The following is a 17,592-nucleotide window of genomic DNA, read 5'->3' on the forward strand; positions in this document are numbered from 1 at the left end:
TCACGTTCCACTGCCATGGCTGCTGGGGAGGGGTGGCGTGGCAGGGGCAGTACCAGCTCCATCAGCAGCAGCCTGAGTCTACAGTCATTGAGGAGTAGCTTTCTTCACCCGCATAGTGAAGCAACTAATCAGCAGCAGCAGGTAGACCTTGAGCAGGACCTGAACCTGCAGGTAGTGGCATACTTGGACATGACCCTGCTATCCCACATTGAAGATCCGCTGGACTTCTGGGCAGCCAAATTTGATTTATGGCCGCAACTAGCAGAGTTTGTCCTGGAAAAACTGTCCTGCCTGCCAGTAGTGTGACATCAGAGTGAGTGTTTATGGCGGGTGCCATAGTAACCCCAAGGAGAACTCACCTGTCCACCAAAAATGTGGAGACTGATCTTTGTGAAGATGAATAAGGCATGGATGAGCCAGGATTTCCACCCATCAATGCTTGATGCATCAGACTAGATTATCCAAGGTGCCACACCAACACTTTGACAAAAGAGACCGGTTTCTTCTACCTACCTGCCTCAACTACTATTTTGATCCTGCCACCCGCCTGATGCTACACATCTGATGCCAAGTGCTACTTCTTTCACCCACCTTCGTCAGCGGGTACTGGCATTGCCACCCACTTCCCCACTCTGTCATCGGGTGACTTTCAGGACTCCTGATGCTGCTGCTGCCACCTCCAGGCACTGTCATTGTGCCACCATATGATCTCCTCATGCTGCTGCCATTTCCAGGCTCTGTCATTGTGCAGCCATATGGTCTCCCCATGCTGCTGACACCTCCAGGCTCTGTTATTGTGCCACCCTATGGTCTCGTCATGCTGCTGCCACCTCCAAGCTTTGTCATTATTCTACCCTATGGTCTCGTCATGCTGCTGCCACCTCCAGGCTCTGTCATTGTGCTACTCTGTGGCCTACATAGGCTGCCGCCACCTCCAGGCTGTGTCATTGTGCCGCCATGTGATCTCCTCATAATGCTGGCACATTAAACTTGTTAATTTATTCAAAATCTTAACCCCTGAAGGACTCAGCCCATTTTGGCCTTAAGGACTCAGACAATTTAATTTTTACGTTTTCATTTTTTCCTCCTCGCCTTCTAAAAATCATAACTCTTTTATATTTTCATCCACAGACTAGTATGAGGGCTTGCTTTTTGCGCGACCAGTTGTCCTTTGTAATGACATCACTCATTATATCATAAAATGTATGGCGCAACCAAAAAACACTATTTTTGTGGGGAAATTAAAACGAAAAACGCAATTTTGCTAATTTTGGAAGGTTTCGTTTTTCACGCCGTAAAATTTATGGTAAAAATGACGTGTTCTTTATTCTAAGGGTCAATACAATTAAAATGATACCCATTATTATATACTTTTATATTATTGTTGCGCTTAAAAAAAAACACAAACTTTTTAACCAAATTAGTACGTTTATAATCCCTTTATTTTGATGACCTCTAACTTTTTTTTTTTTCCGTATAAGCGGCGGTATGGGGGCTCATTTTTTGCGCCATGATCTGTACTTTTTTTTTATACCACATTTGCATATAAAAAAACTTTTAATACATTTTTAAAAAAAAGTAGGAATTTTTTACTTTTTTTTCTTTCGTTCACGCCGTTCACCGTACGGGATCATTAACATTTTATTTTAATAGTTCGGACATTTACGCATGCGGCGATACCAAATATGTCTATAAAAAATGTTTTTTACGCTTTTTGGGGGTAAAATAGGAAAAAACGGACGTTTTACTTTTTTACTGGGGGAGGGGATTTTTCACTTTTTTTTACTTTTACTTTTACATTTTTTTACATTTTTTTTTACACTTGAATAGTCCCCATAGGGGACTATTCATAGCAATACCATGATTGCTAATACTGATCTGTTCTATGTATAGGACATAGAACATATCAGTATTATCAGTCATCTTCTGCTCTGGTCTGCTCGATCACAGACCAGAGCAGGAGACGCCGGGAGCCGGACGGAGGAAGGAGAGGGGACCTCCGTGCGTCGTTATGAATGATCGGATCCCCGCAGCAGCGCTGCGGGCGATCCGATCAATCATTCAAATCGCGCACTGCCGCAGATGCCGGGATCTGTATTGATCCCGGCACCTGAGGGGTTAATGGCGGACGCCCGCGAGATCACGGGCGTCGGCCATTGCCGGCGGGTCCCTGGCTGCGATCAGCAGCCGGGATCAGCCGCGCATGACACGGGCATCGCTTCGATGCCCGCGGTTATGCACAGGACGTAAATGTACGTCCTGGTGCGTTAAGTACCACCTCACCAGGACGTACATTTACGTCCTGCGTCCTTAAGGGGTTAAATTGACATTTAAAATATCTCTATAATCTCTTTGATTGTGACACCAAATGGTCTCCCGACCTTGCTGCCACATCCAGACCCTGGATGTCATTGTGCCGCTCTGCGGCAGTGATTCTAATAGCGACACCTGTAATCTGCCTGACATACTGAATAACAGTATTATTTCACTACCCCAGCACACTCCCTGTGCGTGTTACGGCAAGACAAAATGTTCTACACCCCTATTGAGGCTCTTTGTAAATGAAATGGAAACAGCCATTTTTAATAGCAATTTGCCACGAATATATTCGTATCGAACCAGATTTTTTCATAAAATTTGGCGAATCGGCCGAATCGAGTTTTTGAAACATTCACCCATCTCTAGTGATCAGCGTTGATCGCAGGATCTAAAGGGTTAATAGCCTCGCAGTGGCACTAGCCATTGCAGGCTATTAGCTGCGGCCCCTGGTTGTTGACTCCAGTCAGGGGCCACGCATTACAGTGTGAGATGACTTCACAATCCCGATACGTAGCTTCTCCCCCTCCCCAAGACATGCGCATATGTCCTAAGGAGGGAAGGGGATATATATATATATATATATATATATATATACATATATATCATCCTCTGCACACTGGCCCAGCTAAGCAGTAGCACTTCATAGATTTTTAGATTGGTACACGTTTGTATGAGTATTGCCTGACAATTAACCAGATATTAGTACCTGCTGAATGCTATCCATGAGAAGAAGAGTGATACTTTGCAAAACCTCATACTGCCATTTTCCTGTAATGTATTTTATATGTGGCTTTGTTTATTGTTTGTCTTGAGTTTATTTCAATAAAATATGTGGTATTTTGTAAACATCTGCCGTTTACCAAAGTCTACGATGTTTTATAGGAATATATGGGTAGATTTCACAGAACCTGTGTAGAGAAAGAACGGTGCAGCTGCACATAGCAACCAATAAGATGGTTTCTTTTATTTCTATAAAAGACTCTGAAAAATAAAAGAAGCAATCTGATCTCATTGGTGCTGTGGGTAACTGCACCACTTTTTCTCTACACATGTTCTGATAAATTCCCTCTATTGTATTGTGCAGTAGTGTTGAGCGGCATAGGCCATATTCGAATTCGCGAATATTCGCGAATATATGGACGAATATTCGTCATATATTCGCGAATATTCGCATATTCGTTATATTCCCGTTTTATTTTTGCATATGCGAACATTCGCGTATGCGAAAACTATCATATGTGCATATTAGCATATACAAAATTAACATACGCGAAAATTCGCATATGTGAAAATTCGCATGTGCTAATTTTCGCATATGCGAATTTTCGCGCGCCAGTCTCACACAGTAGTATTAGAGCCTTCTTTACACCACACAAGCTGGAAGCAGAGAGGGGTGATCACTGTGATGCGTACTGTGAAAAAAAAACAAAAAAAAAAAAAAAACGAATATTCGTAATTACGAATATATAGCGCTATATTCGCGAAATTCGCGAATTCGCGAATATGCGATATTCGCGAATAATATTCGAATTGCGAATATTCGTGAGCAACACTATTGTGCAGTAGCATGCTGCGCAAGCAGTAATTTTTGAAGAAAGTCGTCTATAGGAACAACACAGAATACTATGCCTAGAATTATGGTTCTCCCTGCCCACACACATTGATTGAATACTGTCATCTATCAGCGGGTATACAGAGAAAGCATCAATCAGTAGGCATGGACGGGGAAAGCCAGACTCAAGGTCTTAGCTTTTGAATCCAGGCATAATTTACTCACAATAATATAGTGTATCAAATACCATTAAAATATCTATCCTTGGGCTTTGATGCTCCAACTATTTTCTATGCTGTTGTAGCTGACAAGATTTAGTACTTTTACTTTTACTAAATATACATACACACACACACACACACACACACACACTATACAGGCTATGATCACACACAGTGTATTTTAAGTGTATTTCATTTTTAAAAAATGGATCCGCAAAATCTTAGAAACATTGAGTACTTTTTTTTATTATATATTTTTTTATATTCACAAAAATATTGTACATGAATACATTATATTAGAAATCGAAGAAAGAGCAATATTTCAGTATTATATGTCTGTATTTTTATTATTAATGTGCTTTATGTAATAGTATGGGAACTTAGTTCTGTGCACACAATATGTAAAAAAAAGGACACGTTTTTTACAGCTGTGTAAATAAGTGACATGTCGCGGCCGCTAAATTTTTTCTTTTTTTTCTCAACATATTTTGTGCAAAACAGCCACTTTTTCATACACTTACATAGTGCATAATAATGCTAAAAACACTGATGCAACCTTTCTCTGCACACATTTTTGGATTTTGTGGACACATATATTTTTTAAATAATATATGCCTGGAAAACACTTTAAGACAATTTCCCATGATCAAAACAAATTCCTCTAAATAAATCATACAGTTACCAAATAACACCATACATATTACCATCATACTGTTACTGACCAAATCCTGCATACTGAGACCGATATTATCAATAATACCAGTTTACAAGGAGGACTATTATCACCATGCATATTAACATCATACTGTTACCGACCAAATCCTCAATACTGAGACCAATATTACCAATAATACCAATATTCAAGTAAGAATAATACTGCCACACCATGGCCACTATCATTACCACCACATAGTGACTGTATAAAAACCACTGAAAATAGACCAATATCCCCCATACAAAGCCCATATACAGTGGGGATCAAAAGTTTGGGCACCCCAGGTAAAAATTTGTATTACTGAGCATAAAGAAGCCAAGGAAAAATCTCCAAAAGGCATCAAATTACAGATTAGACATTCTTATAATATGTCAACAAAAGTTAGATTTTTATTTCCATCATTTACACTTTCAAAATAACAGAAAACAAAAAATGGCGTCTGCAAAAATTTTTACGCCACTGTGCTGTCAGGACTTCACTCTTCACAGGATGCTGTGTGGACTTGCACAAAGTGTGATGCGTGGCTGCGGCAATACGTAGCCATGCCTCACACTGACCCAAACCGACGATAAGTGGATGTGTGTAATATTGCTTGATAGATGGGGACAAATTTATGCATACAATATTTTATATCAGAAAATATACCTTATTCCATTTCTGATCGTGACTGCAGACACTTAAAATAACACCAGTGGTATGCCTATAGTCATTTTACATTGTGCGCCCTTTACATAGATGGTGACGTGTGCCTCATAGTCAAACTGCGGCGGCGCAGTTGAAAATAGCATGGGCTCACCAAGATAGACTGCGGCGGTGCAGTGGTGAATAGCCTGGTTTCCATTCATGACTTTACACTATGCCACATACTCATTGGCTCCCTTAGTCCGTCACGTCATATGACTCAGGAGACGGGCGCGCATGCATAGTAATTTTTACATCACGCTAGCGTGGCTATGGTGAATTTGCTTTGAATGTTTACATCTACATTAAAGGGGTTATCCAGGAAAAACTTATATATATATATATATATATATATATATATATATATATATATATATATAACTGGCTCCAGAAAGTTAAACAGATTTGTAAATTACTTCTAGTAAAAAATCTTAATCCTTTCAGTACTTATGAGCTTATGAAGTTGAGTTGTTCTTTTCTGTCTAAGTGCTCTCTGATGACACATGTCTCGGGAACCGCCCAGTTTAGAAGAGGTTTGCTATGAGGATTTGCTTCTTAACTGGGCGGTTCCCGAGACACGTGGCATCAGAGAGCACTTAGAAAAGAAAAGAACAACTCAACTTCAAAAGCTCATAAGTACTGAAAGGATTAAGATTTTTTAATAGAAGTTCATTACATATCTGTTTAACTTTCTGGAGCCAGTTGATATATTAAAAAAAAACTTTTTTTTTCCTGGATAACCCCTTTAATATCTGGTGAGTGTGATCTCTGACGAATCATGTATTTAATCAGTACAGGTGATTTGAATAGGATCATTAACTGTATTCCAGGATTTTTACACTGTATGCACTGTATGGATACTTTTTTATATATGTATTTGATATGCACCTTGATAATGTTATGCACTTTACAGTTTTTTCTGCACAGATTGTATGAATTGATTATGAATTTTATGTATTCATTGCACAAATTGAATGATATGATTTGATGGATGCCCTTATATATATATATATATGTTGCAGTCACAACTATGTGCACAACTTGAGAAAGACCAGGTAGAGCTGGTTGAAACATCACTTTGTAAGGCACTTTTTATGGACTAAATTCACCTTTTTTCATCTATGGAGTGCTGTGGAGAGCTTCCTTTTTTTATGCATCAGAAGCCCTAACCAAGGTTCAAGATTCTGTGTGCACCCTTATATTTATTTACCTGTGGTGGGTGTGCTGCTCTTTTTCGCTTTTTAGATAGATAGATATGAGATAGATAAATAGATGGATAGATATGAGATAGATAGATAGATAGATAGATAGATAGGAGATAGATAGATAGATAGATAGATAGATAGGTGATGGATAGATAGATAGATAATTGATGCCAGACACCAGCAGCACATGGAACTTGGTGCAAAAAAAATAAAATAAAAAAAAAAGTAAACATTTATTGCATCATTTCAGTGTTACAGAAGCAACATTTCTGCAACCTCTCGCAGCCATTCTCAAGCTCACGAGAGGTCGCAGAAACTTTGTTTCTGTAACACTGGAATGATGCAATACATTTTTACTTTTTTTTTTTTGCACCAAGTTCTGTGTGCTGCTGGTGTCTGGCATTGATATTCAACTGTGGATCTCTCACCAAGGTCCCTAACCAATCTATGTTTGGACTACTTTAGTTGTGCTGCTCTCCTGGTCTTTTTTTTAGATAGAAAGATAGATAGATAGATATGAGATAGATATATAGATAGATCAGTGTTTACCAACCAGTGTGCCTCTAGCTGTTGCAAAACTACAACTTCCAGCATGCCCACACAGCCAAAGGCATGCTGGGAGTTGTAGTTAGGAAACAGCTGGAGGCACTCCTGTTTGAAAACACTGAGATCGATAGATAGAGAGACAGACAAATGGAAAGAAGAGAGAGATATAGAAAGTTACTTACTAAACATGGCATCAGCTGTGGGCAGGAGAGAGCTTCCTTTTCCCAGTGCCTCTGGGCAGCTCGGGGTCTGTGGTGGAGTAGGACCACCAATAGGACTGCACACAGGGGATCATGAGGGGGAGGAGGGAGGACCATTGCTCTCTGCTGCTCTTTTCCTCCCAGAGAGTCAGTGCCTCCCCTGTGCTGATTAAAAAGGATCTGAAGAGGGGAAACTGTTAGTAGAGACTCTGGCAGCAGCAGCCACTTCTCAGACTCAGGCTGTGCCCGACCTGTCAGTTGCTGTATCCCCCTGATGGTGGCCCTGGGCACAGCTCTTATAGCTGTGGCTGGAAGCTGCGGCTTTTTAGTATTAAGAGCAGGCCCAGATGGCCCGGCCCACCGGGAAAATACCCGGTGTGCCCGATGGCCAGTCCGGCCCTGTGTCATACAGATTTTGTGTACAAATTGTAATAAATACTAACCACAAATATTCATTAGTACACAATATTTTAGCTTAATATCTTGTAATTATGGCAATTTATGGTATTTTTCTTTATATTCAGAAAATATATATTTTTGATTTAATGTTTTCTCCATTTCCTACTGCTAGTCTTATAATTTGCCCTCTTATAGCCCTATCATTTATGTTCTGTTTTGATACAGAGAGTATATGTAATGCAATGTTATAAAGCCATGTAAACACAATTATATACAGTACAGAATGAATGCATGGGGATTTCTTCCCCCCCCCCCGCCCTCCATAACATCATACAATCTGTGGTCTGATGTTGCAAAAAGCCTCAATACATGTCTATATTTGTCTCTTACTGACATATATTAAAGGGGACTATTTGCTATAGACAGCAGAAAAAAGTACTGGACAAGGGGATCTGTTTTTAACCCCTTGCCGCATATCAACGTTTATAAACGTCCAAAAGCGGCTCCCGAGGTACATGCTCAGCAGGTGAGCGCGGATCATACCCGGTGGGTTCCGGTTGCTATAAGCAACCAGGACCCATGGCTAATGCCAGACATCGCTGATCGGGCTGATGTCCAGCATTAACTCTTTAGACATGGTGATCAAATTTAATCGCCCTTCTAAACTGAAAGTGAAAGCTTCCCGGCAGCTCAGTCGGGGCTGATCAGGACCATCGCGGTAAAATCGTGATGTCCCGATCAGCTAGAACGCAACAGGAGGGTGCCTTACCTGCCTCCTGCATGTCCGATCGGTGATTGATTGCTCCAAGCCTGAAATCCAGGCCTGGCAATCAACTGCCGATAACACTGATCAATGCATTGCAATGCAATGGCAGGGATCAGTGTATTGAATCAATGTACTGCATGTTATAGTCCCCTATGGGGGCTATGACATTGCAAAAAAAGTGGAAACAAAAAGTTAAAGGAGAACTCCGGAATAGGAAATTTGCCAGTCATACTCCCGGCAGTAAAAAAATAAAAAATACATACCTTCCTTAGCTCCCCCGGTGCCTCAAGTAATCCGCTCTGGTCACCGCCACGATCCTCTTCTTGGTTGCCGGTGGTCGGCGATTCATACTGCACTCACCGGCCGCAGCGAAGTCCCGACTCGGCCGGCAATAGGCTGAGCGGCAGTTTGACGTTTTCGGCCCCATGCACCTGCTTCCCTAATAAAAGTTTGAATCACCCCCCTTTTCCCATAAAAAAAAAAAACTGTATAGATAAATATAAACATATGTGGTATCACTGCGTGCGTAAATGTCCGAACTATTAAAATATATTGTTAATTAAACCGCACGGTCAATGGCGTAAGTGCAGTCCAAAATAGCATATTTTTGGTCACTTTTTATACCATAAAAAATGAATAAAAATTGATCAAAAAGTCAGATCAAAACAAAAATGGTACCGATAAAAACTTTAGATCACGGTGCAAAAAAATTAGCCCTCAAACTTCCCCGTACATTAAAAAGTTATAAGGGTCAGAAGAGGACGATTTTAAACGTATACATTTTCCTGCATGTAGTTATGATTTTTTTTTTCAGAAGTAATACAAAATCAAACCTATATAAGTAGGGTATCATTTTAATTGTATGGACCTACAGAATAAAGATAAGGTGATACTGCGTAGAAATGGAAGCCCCCAAAAGTTACAAAACTGCGTTTTTTCTTCCATTTTGTCGCACAATTAATTTTTTTTCCATTTCATCGTACATTTTTGGGTAAAATGACTGATGTCATTACAAAGTAGAATTGGTGGCGCAAAAAATAAGCCTTCATATGGATTTTTAGGTGCAAAATTGTAAGGGTTATCATTTTTGAAATGTAAGGAGGAAAAAACTAAAGTGAAAAAATGAAAAATGGCCAAAGAGGGAAGGGGTTAAAGAAGCCCCACAGGATTTTTTTTTTTTTATTATTATATAGTGCACCATAGGCTTTTGAGTATGTGTTATGTTTACCTACAGTATCCCACATAAGTGAGAACATCCCTTAGATGTTTGTAAATATCATGTGACAACATTGAAGAAATGTAAAGTAGTAAGTACGCAGCCTGTATAACAGTGTTTAATGTTGTGTCCACTCAAAATACTGTAACTTAAAACACAGCCATTAATGCATAAACTTTGGCAACAAAAGTGAGTACACCCCGAAATGTCCAAATTGGGCCATATTTCCTCCCTGGAGTCATGTGTAAATGGGAAAAAGGTGTCTTAAATTTGGTGTTAATGCTCTCACACTGCCTAATATTGGTCACTGGAAGTTTAACATGGCATCTAACTGCAAAGAACTCTCTGAGAACCTGAACAAAAATTGTTGCTCTACATAAAGTTGGCCTAGGCTTTAGAAAGATATCCAAGACCCTAAAATAGTTGCAGCATGGTGGGCAAGACCATATAGTGGATTCACAGGACAGGTTGAACTAAAAACAGGCCTCGTCGTGGTAAACCAAAGGAGTTGAGTGCACATGCTCAGCATTATACACAGATGTAATCTTTGGGAAATTGATGCACGAGTGCTCCCAGCATTGCTGCTGAGGTTAAGGGGTGGGGGCTTGTCAGATAAGCATACTAAGGATATGGATTACTGGAACCATGTCCTGTGGTCTGAAGAGACCAAGATAAACTTATTTGGTTCAGATGGTGTCAAGCATGTATGGTGGCAACCAGTTGAAGAGTACAAAAACAAGTGTGTGTTGCCTATAGTCAAGCATTGTGGTGAGAATGCCATAGTCTGGGCCTGCATAAGTGCTGCTGGCAATGGGAAGCTACAGCTCATTGAGGGAACCATAAATGCCAACATGTACTGTGACATACTGAAACAGAGCATAATCAGAGCACTCATTTTACAATGTAGCAGAGTGTCATTTCTTCAGTGTTGTCACATGAAAACATAATAAAATATTTACAAAAATGTGCTCATTTATGTGAGATACTGTATTTTAGTTGATTTATAAATATACAACTTGCCTTTCATCTTGATTCAGAGGCAAAATGGGCTTATTGCTGTGCTTGCTCTGAGTCTTAAAGGGGTACTCCGGCCCTGAGACATCTTATGCCCTATCCAAAGGATAGGGGATAAGATGTCTCACCGCAGGGGTCCCGCCGCTGGGGACCCCTGCAATGTTGTATTTGCCACCCACCTGATTGAGCTGCACGTCGCGGTGCCAACTCACAAACAGCCGGGTGGCGACAACAGGGCCAGAGTATCGTGACCTCATGACTCCGCCCCCATTTCACCCCCGCTATGCAAGTCTATGGGAGGGGGCATGACAGATGGAGTAAATTTGAATTATATGATTAAAAGAAAAACCAGTTATGCTTATTTAACAAATCTTATCAATTTGTAGCCAAAATATTTTCTACAAATTTAATAAATGCACAAATTTATGTCTTATATTTGTTTTGTAGAATTGTTGCAGATATTCCCCAATGACATTAATGGGAAATTAAAATCTGAAACAAAGTATTGTTTTGGGTTTTGCTGCACTACCTGCTAATATACAGCAACATCTGCAACTGTGAATTTTTTGCATCATGCATTAAATATTCTGCAATGGTAAATCTGCAGTATTTGATGCAAATTTGTCTGGTAGATTTTTCTGAAGACATTTTCTGCAGCTTATCTGACCAATATGAACTTTTCCTTAAAGGTAGGTGTTTATGTTCTCTTTACATTGTGTGCAGCTCATGTATTTGCAGCTAATGTAGTAACCCGTGAAAGCCCATATCTGTTCTTTTATTCCACTTAACCGGTTTCCATAGTTACACCAATGACACATGCCCTTGGCAGTAGAATTACTGTGGAGCTCAGAATATCACACCTGTTTCTTTGAAGAAAACACTTAATATAATTGTGTTGTAAGTTGTTACAGATCAGAAGCAATATTGTTAATGTTTCGCTCTGTTTTAAATAAAGCCGGAAGGGTTAATATAAACTATTTTATAATAACAAGAGTGTCATGTCTGTTCACACACAGCTATTGGATTTGGTTGTGTTTTAACAGTGATATGTTCCCCGGTCAGGGAATAGTTGAAGCCTTCGGCTTTCTATCCAATAGCTCTTTGGGTTTGGTTACTTAAGGGGTATTCCAGGATTTTTTTTTATTTGGCTATGCTACAGGGGCTGTAAAGTAAGTGTAGTTCATAATATAGTGTCTGTACCAGTGTGTGACGGTTTTCTTACAATTCTTCTGTGATTTTCACCCCACTATTTATTTTTAACAGCATACAAAATGACTGTTGTCTCTGATTTTTCCCAGCTTGCAATGCGGCCGAGACCTGACTCACTAGTCAGCTGATGACAGGAAGCCTGTCTGCTTCAATGGGTGGAGGGATCAATCTGCAACTAATGCAACAGCTGTAGGCACCCTGGTTGAAACCACAGGTCTTTTGTTTCAAGGGGTGGGGTGGCTGATGTGTGAGAGGGAGGAAAATGACATTGTGGGATTTGTAGTCAAAAAACATAAGTCAAACAGGAAATACAAGTTCACAAAAAGCTAGCCACAGTGTTATGGTAATCTCATGACATAGCCATTTAGCCCCAAGACAAGCGCAGATCCTTCCTAAGCATGCCCATTACTGTCTGCCAGGTACATACTAAAATCACTTTATGGTGGATAACCCCTTTAAGATCAGCTCAGTTTAGCCTCTGAGCTGGTGATTACATATGGATTTCCTGATGTCTTGCTGCTAACATGCTGAACATGCTGCTGTGATGTGAAGCCTTTGGTAAAACATTCCTTGTTTGAGCTTTTAATCTACTATCTCTGTTTTAGCAGACACCTTGTATTTATCTATGATATTTGCTGGACTTTTATCCATGGTTAGATTGCATGCTCTAGTAAATTTTAATCCGTGTTAGTATAGTCGGTTTTAGGATTTGTTTATCCTTTCTGCTATGTATCGGTTCCCACTGTGTTTTTGCTTTTATCCGTTTCTGTAACTAGTCATCCCTGTTACCTGTCTCAGAGGGTACTGTTATTCCTGGGTCTACTGGAGGTGTTCTGAGGGATTGGGATTATGCCTGTCTTGTGTTCAGTGTGAACAGTGTTCTATAATTATATCCTGTTGTATCTGTTTTTTGAGTTGTAACCAGGCATCCCTGTTACCTATCCATGGGGACTCCATGTCTACTGGAGGTTTTCTGAGGGATTGCAATTATTTGTATTTAGCGATAGATACCTGTTACCGGTTCATGGGGACTTTGTGTCTACTGGAGGTTCTGGGGGATTATGCTATATTCCTGTCTGTTCCTGGAGTCTGTTTAGACTCATCCGTTTCCCTGTCCCCTGGTCAGTCCCGGACAAGGAGACTACTTTGAATGTAGTCAGACTTTAGTATTTAATGGAATAGGATCATATTACAAATAATGCATAATCTAAAAACTGGACTGAACTGTGTCCACCATATTTACTCCTTGTTGACAATGGGGACAAGTATTCTCATCAACCACTTTATTAGGTACAAGGTGTTTAACCCGTCCATGTGCCATTAACAGGGTATAACGCGGGCTCCTGACTCAAGCCTGCATCATAACGGCCGTCCCCCAGCTGATTCCTGTAGCTGGGGGCCGAGGTTAATAGCCAAAATGCGGCCGGATATTAACCCTTTAGATCACCGCTGTCAAAGTTGTTAAAAGTTTAAATCACCCCCTTTTCCCAAATTCCGTACCAAAAATATTTAAACATAATAAAAATAAACATATGTGGTATCACCGCGTACGTAAATGTCCAAACTATAAAAATATATCATTAATTAAACCGCATGGTCAATGGCATACGTGCAAAAAAAATCAAAACTCCAAAATAGCGTATTTTTGGTTACCTTTTACACCATAAAAAAATGACTAAAAAGCTATCAAAAAGTCAGATAAAAAAAATGGTACTGCTAAAAACTTCAGATCATGGCGCAAAAAATGAGCCCTCACACTACCCCGTACACGGAAAAATGTAAAAGTTATAGGGGTCAGAAGAGGACAATTTTAAATGTATTAATTTACGTGCATGTAGTTATGATTTTTTCCAGAAGTATGACAAAATCAAACCTATATAAGTAGGGTATCAATTTAATCGTTTGGACCTAAAGAATAAAGATAAAGTATTGTTTTTATGAAAAAATGTACTGCGTAGAAACGGAACCCCCAAAAATTTACAAATTGGCGTTTTTTCTTCAATTTTGCCATACAATTATAATTTTTTCAGTTTCGCAGTAGATTTTTGGGTAAAATGACTGATGTCATTACAAAGAAGAATTGGTGGCGCAAAAAAAAAAGCCCTCATATGTTTTTTTAGGTGCAAAATTGAAAGGTTATGATTTTTAAAAGGTAATGAGGAAAAAATGAAAGTGCAAAAATAGAAAAATGCTTGGTTCTTGAGGGGTTAATTGCTTGTTAGCACAAATAGCTAATCAGCAAACCACATGGCAGCAGCTAAATGTTTAGGTATGTAGACTTGGTCAAGACAACTTGCTGAAGTCTAAACTGAGCATCAGAATGGCTAAGAAAAGGAATTTTGGGGACTGTACGTGTAACATGGCCGTTGGTGCCAGAAGGGCTGTTGAGTATTTCAGAAACTGCTAATCTTCTAGGATTTTCATGTAGAACCATCTCACCGTTTTACTGAGAATGGTTTAACCTCTTAAAGACTAGTGATGAGCGGCAGGGGCCATATTCAAATTTGTGATATTTTGCGAATAAATGGACGAATATTCTTCCTATGTTTTCGAAATTTGCATATTCGCTATGTTCGTTCTCTTTTTTTTTCATGCAAAAACTCTTTATATATATCTTTCACCTAAAAGAATGGAGGGATCAGTGTCCAATCTTGAAGTGCCGATATTCGCATAAATATTTGCATACATTTGCATAAAAAAATAAAATAAAATAAATGAATATTCGCCATTACGAATATAAATTACTAGATTCAAAATATTCGCAAAATCGCTTGTTGAATCAGTCTCTGGTAGTTACCAATTAGGGTCAGAGTGCAGCAGCTTCTCCCACCGTTTTTTGCATACGCTAGAGTTGTACTATGTATAGGCACAACTGTACTGTAGGCAAAAAATGCTGCACTCTGACCCCAATCTGTAACTACCAGAGACTGAATCACAAAGCCACAAAAGAGAGAAAAAAATAGGTGAATACCTCACATTTGGTGTCGCGATTGGGTACACACGTTTATTGAAATTCTACACAAGGGAGCTCCCTCTGTCTTTTGGTTCCCTCATTTCACTTATTTGTGTGAGGAAATTGAAAAGAAAACTAATATTTAGCAAATTTTCTGTAAAAATGACATGCTTTATTCATTCTGTGGGTCAATATGATTAAAATGATACCCATGTTTATACATCTTTCTATTATTCTACTGCTTTTAAAAAAACTCAAACTTTTTTCACAATAATTATGTTGTGCAGCAATTTTGCATATATGGGACTCTTTGATCGCATTTTATAATTTTTTGGGGGAATTTCATGTAACCAAAAAGCAGCAATGTTGGACACTCTTTCTTTATGTTATGTTTACGATGTTCACCATTTGATGAGTAAAATGGGGAAAAGGGGTGATTTAAATTTTTATTGGGGTAGGAGCTTTTTCACACTTTTTTTTTAACACTTTTTATGTCCCCATAGGGGCTATTTACAGCAATCATCAGATTGCTTATACTGTTCAGTGCTATGCATAGGCATATCATTGATCAGTATTATCGGTGATCTACTTCTCTGGTCTGCTTAATGTCAGACCAGAAAAGAAGACCCCTGGAGAGTGGCTGAGGCAGGTGAAGGGACCTACGCCATCTGCACTGCTGCAGATGCCATGATCTGTATTGATCACGGCATCTGAGGAGTTAATTGCGAACATCAGCATGATCACTGATGTCTGCCATTACCGGCGGATCCCTGGCTGCTGATAGCATGGATCTGCAGTGCATGTTGCAAGTACCACTCTGGTGCTCGCATCATGTACAGGACGTAAATGTAATTCCTAATGCACATCAAGTCCCAGCATATCAGGACGCACATTTACGTCTGATGTCCTTAAGAGACAAAATGTTGTGTGAATGAAAACCCCTTGCTAATGTCAGTGGGGAATAGGTAGACTGGTTTGGGATGACATAAGAACAACAGCATAGCCACTCGTTACAACAAAGTTATGCAGAATACCATCTTTGAACGCATAAGATGTTGAACCTTGAAGCAGATTGGCTACTTCCAGCAGGATAAAGCCCCATTTCACAAAGCTCATATTATCTCAAACTAGTTTATTGAACATGAACATGAGGTCACTGTACTCCAATGGCCTCCACCATCACCAGATCTCAATCCAATAGAGGAGCTTTGGGATGTGGTGGAACGGGAGATTTACAACATGGATGTGCAGCTAACAAAATTACAGCAACTGTGTTATGCCATCATGTTTATATGGAACAAAATCTCGAAGGAATGTTTCCAGTACCTTGTAGAAAGTATTCCATAGAGAATAAAGGCAAAAGGGAGTCCAAACCATAACTAGGTGTACCTAATAAAGTGGCCAGTGGGTGTTTATTATCTTTATAAATCCACTGGCTGTGCATCCCTTGATCTGAGTATCACTAGGCTGGTTATGTAGGTGCCCGATGGGATAGAGCACAGTTGTTACAGCTGGTCGCTATGAACATGTAGAATAAGTGACAGCACTCCAAAGTTGGTTAAAATAAATGAACTGACAGTTATGTTAGAAATTACAGAGATGCCTGGTGCTAAGGAAAGAGAGGCACCTTGTGCACAAGTGGAGAGGAGGGTAAGGCACCTTATGTAGGGTGGCATGAAGGGTGACCCTTTGGTGCAGGGAAGGGCAAAAGGGACATAAATTAGATATGTTCTGCAACCTGTTTTGCTTATTAACGTGCATTCACATATACATAATCTGCTGTGGATATTCCACTGCAGATTTGCTGCAGACCCATTGAAGTAGCAGGAAAAGCCACTGAGGATTATGTACATGTGAATGGCAGAATTTCTCTGGGTGGACATGTGCAGTGTGCAGCAGAATCCCATTGAAAACCACCGGAGGCTGCTGAGATGGAATTTACAAGAAGAATTCCACACTGAAATTCTGCTGTGTGAATGGGCCCTCAGACATGCGGTACATGTTGCACTTAGTCTGTAATACACCACACCTACAAAATTGTAGATTGTTTCCGGGCTCCCTTCTTGTGTGCTTGCCTCTGGCTAAGGCTGGAAATTATTCCAGTGCCTGCCAGTAGGAGAAAGAAAGCAGCACTGCAAGCCTTATCAAGCTGTCTTCCTTCTAGGGAGTGCAGCAAATTTGTGGTGAGCAGCAATGCATACAGTACTCAATGCATCACTGCTCACATCACTATATAGTACACTACAACTGTAGTCACACTATCCTATTAATATGACTAATGAGCAAACAACCATGTTACCTCATATAAATGTTCAAGACAATGGGGGACATGTATCAAAGATTTTACCCCTGTTTTGTGTGTATTTTTTTTGCGCAAAATTTTGCGCAAGCCCTTTTTTTGCGCATTTTTTTGCGCACGTTTTGGTAGAGCATGTCCTCCAGATATGGCTGAATCAGGGTACCTTGGAGCTGCATATACAGTACACATGGATTTATCACCTGCGTACTTTTCCTTTGCACCAAAAATGTTGACGCAAGTGCGTCTTTTTCCCAGCAAATATAAGCCAACTTTAACTGCACGTAGCAATCCTTTCTA

General features: G+C 39.9%; 1 long non-coding RNA gene across 1 annotated transcript in view; it reads left to right on the forward strand.

Moving 5' to 3' along the window:
* Positions 1–11,464: 11,464 nt before the first annotated feature.
* LOC130369510 (uncharacterized) overlaps positions 11,465–17,592 on the forward strand; it is an 86,405-nt gene continuing 80,277 nt past the window's right edge. The window contains exon 1 of the long non-coding RNA XR_008892795.1: positions 11,465–11,523. This is a non-coding gene — a long non-coding RNA (uncharacterized LOC130369510). The remainder of the gene's footprint in view (positions 11,524–17,592) is intronic.

The sequence above is a fragment of the Hyla sarda genome, chromosome 4 (assembly GCF_029499605.1).
Source record: "Hyla sarda isolate aHylSar1 chromosome 4, aHylSar1.hap1, whole genome shotgun sequence".
Lineage (NCBI taxonomy): Eukaryota > Metazoa > Chordata > Amphibia > Anura > Hylidae > Hyla > Hyla sarda.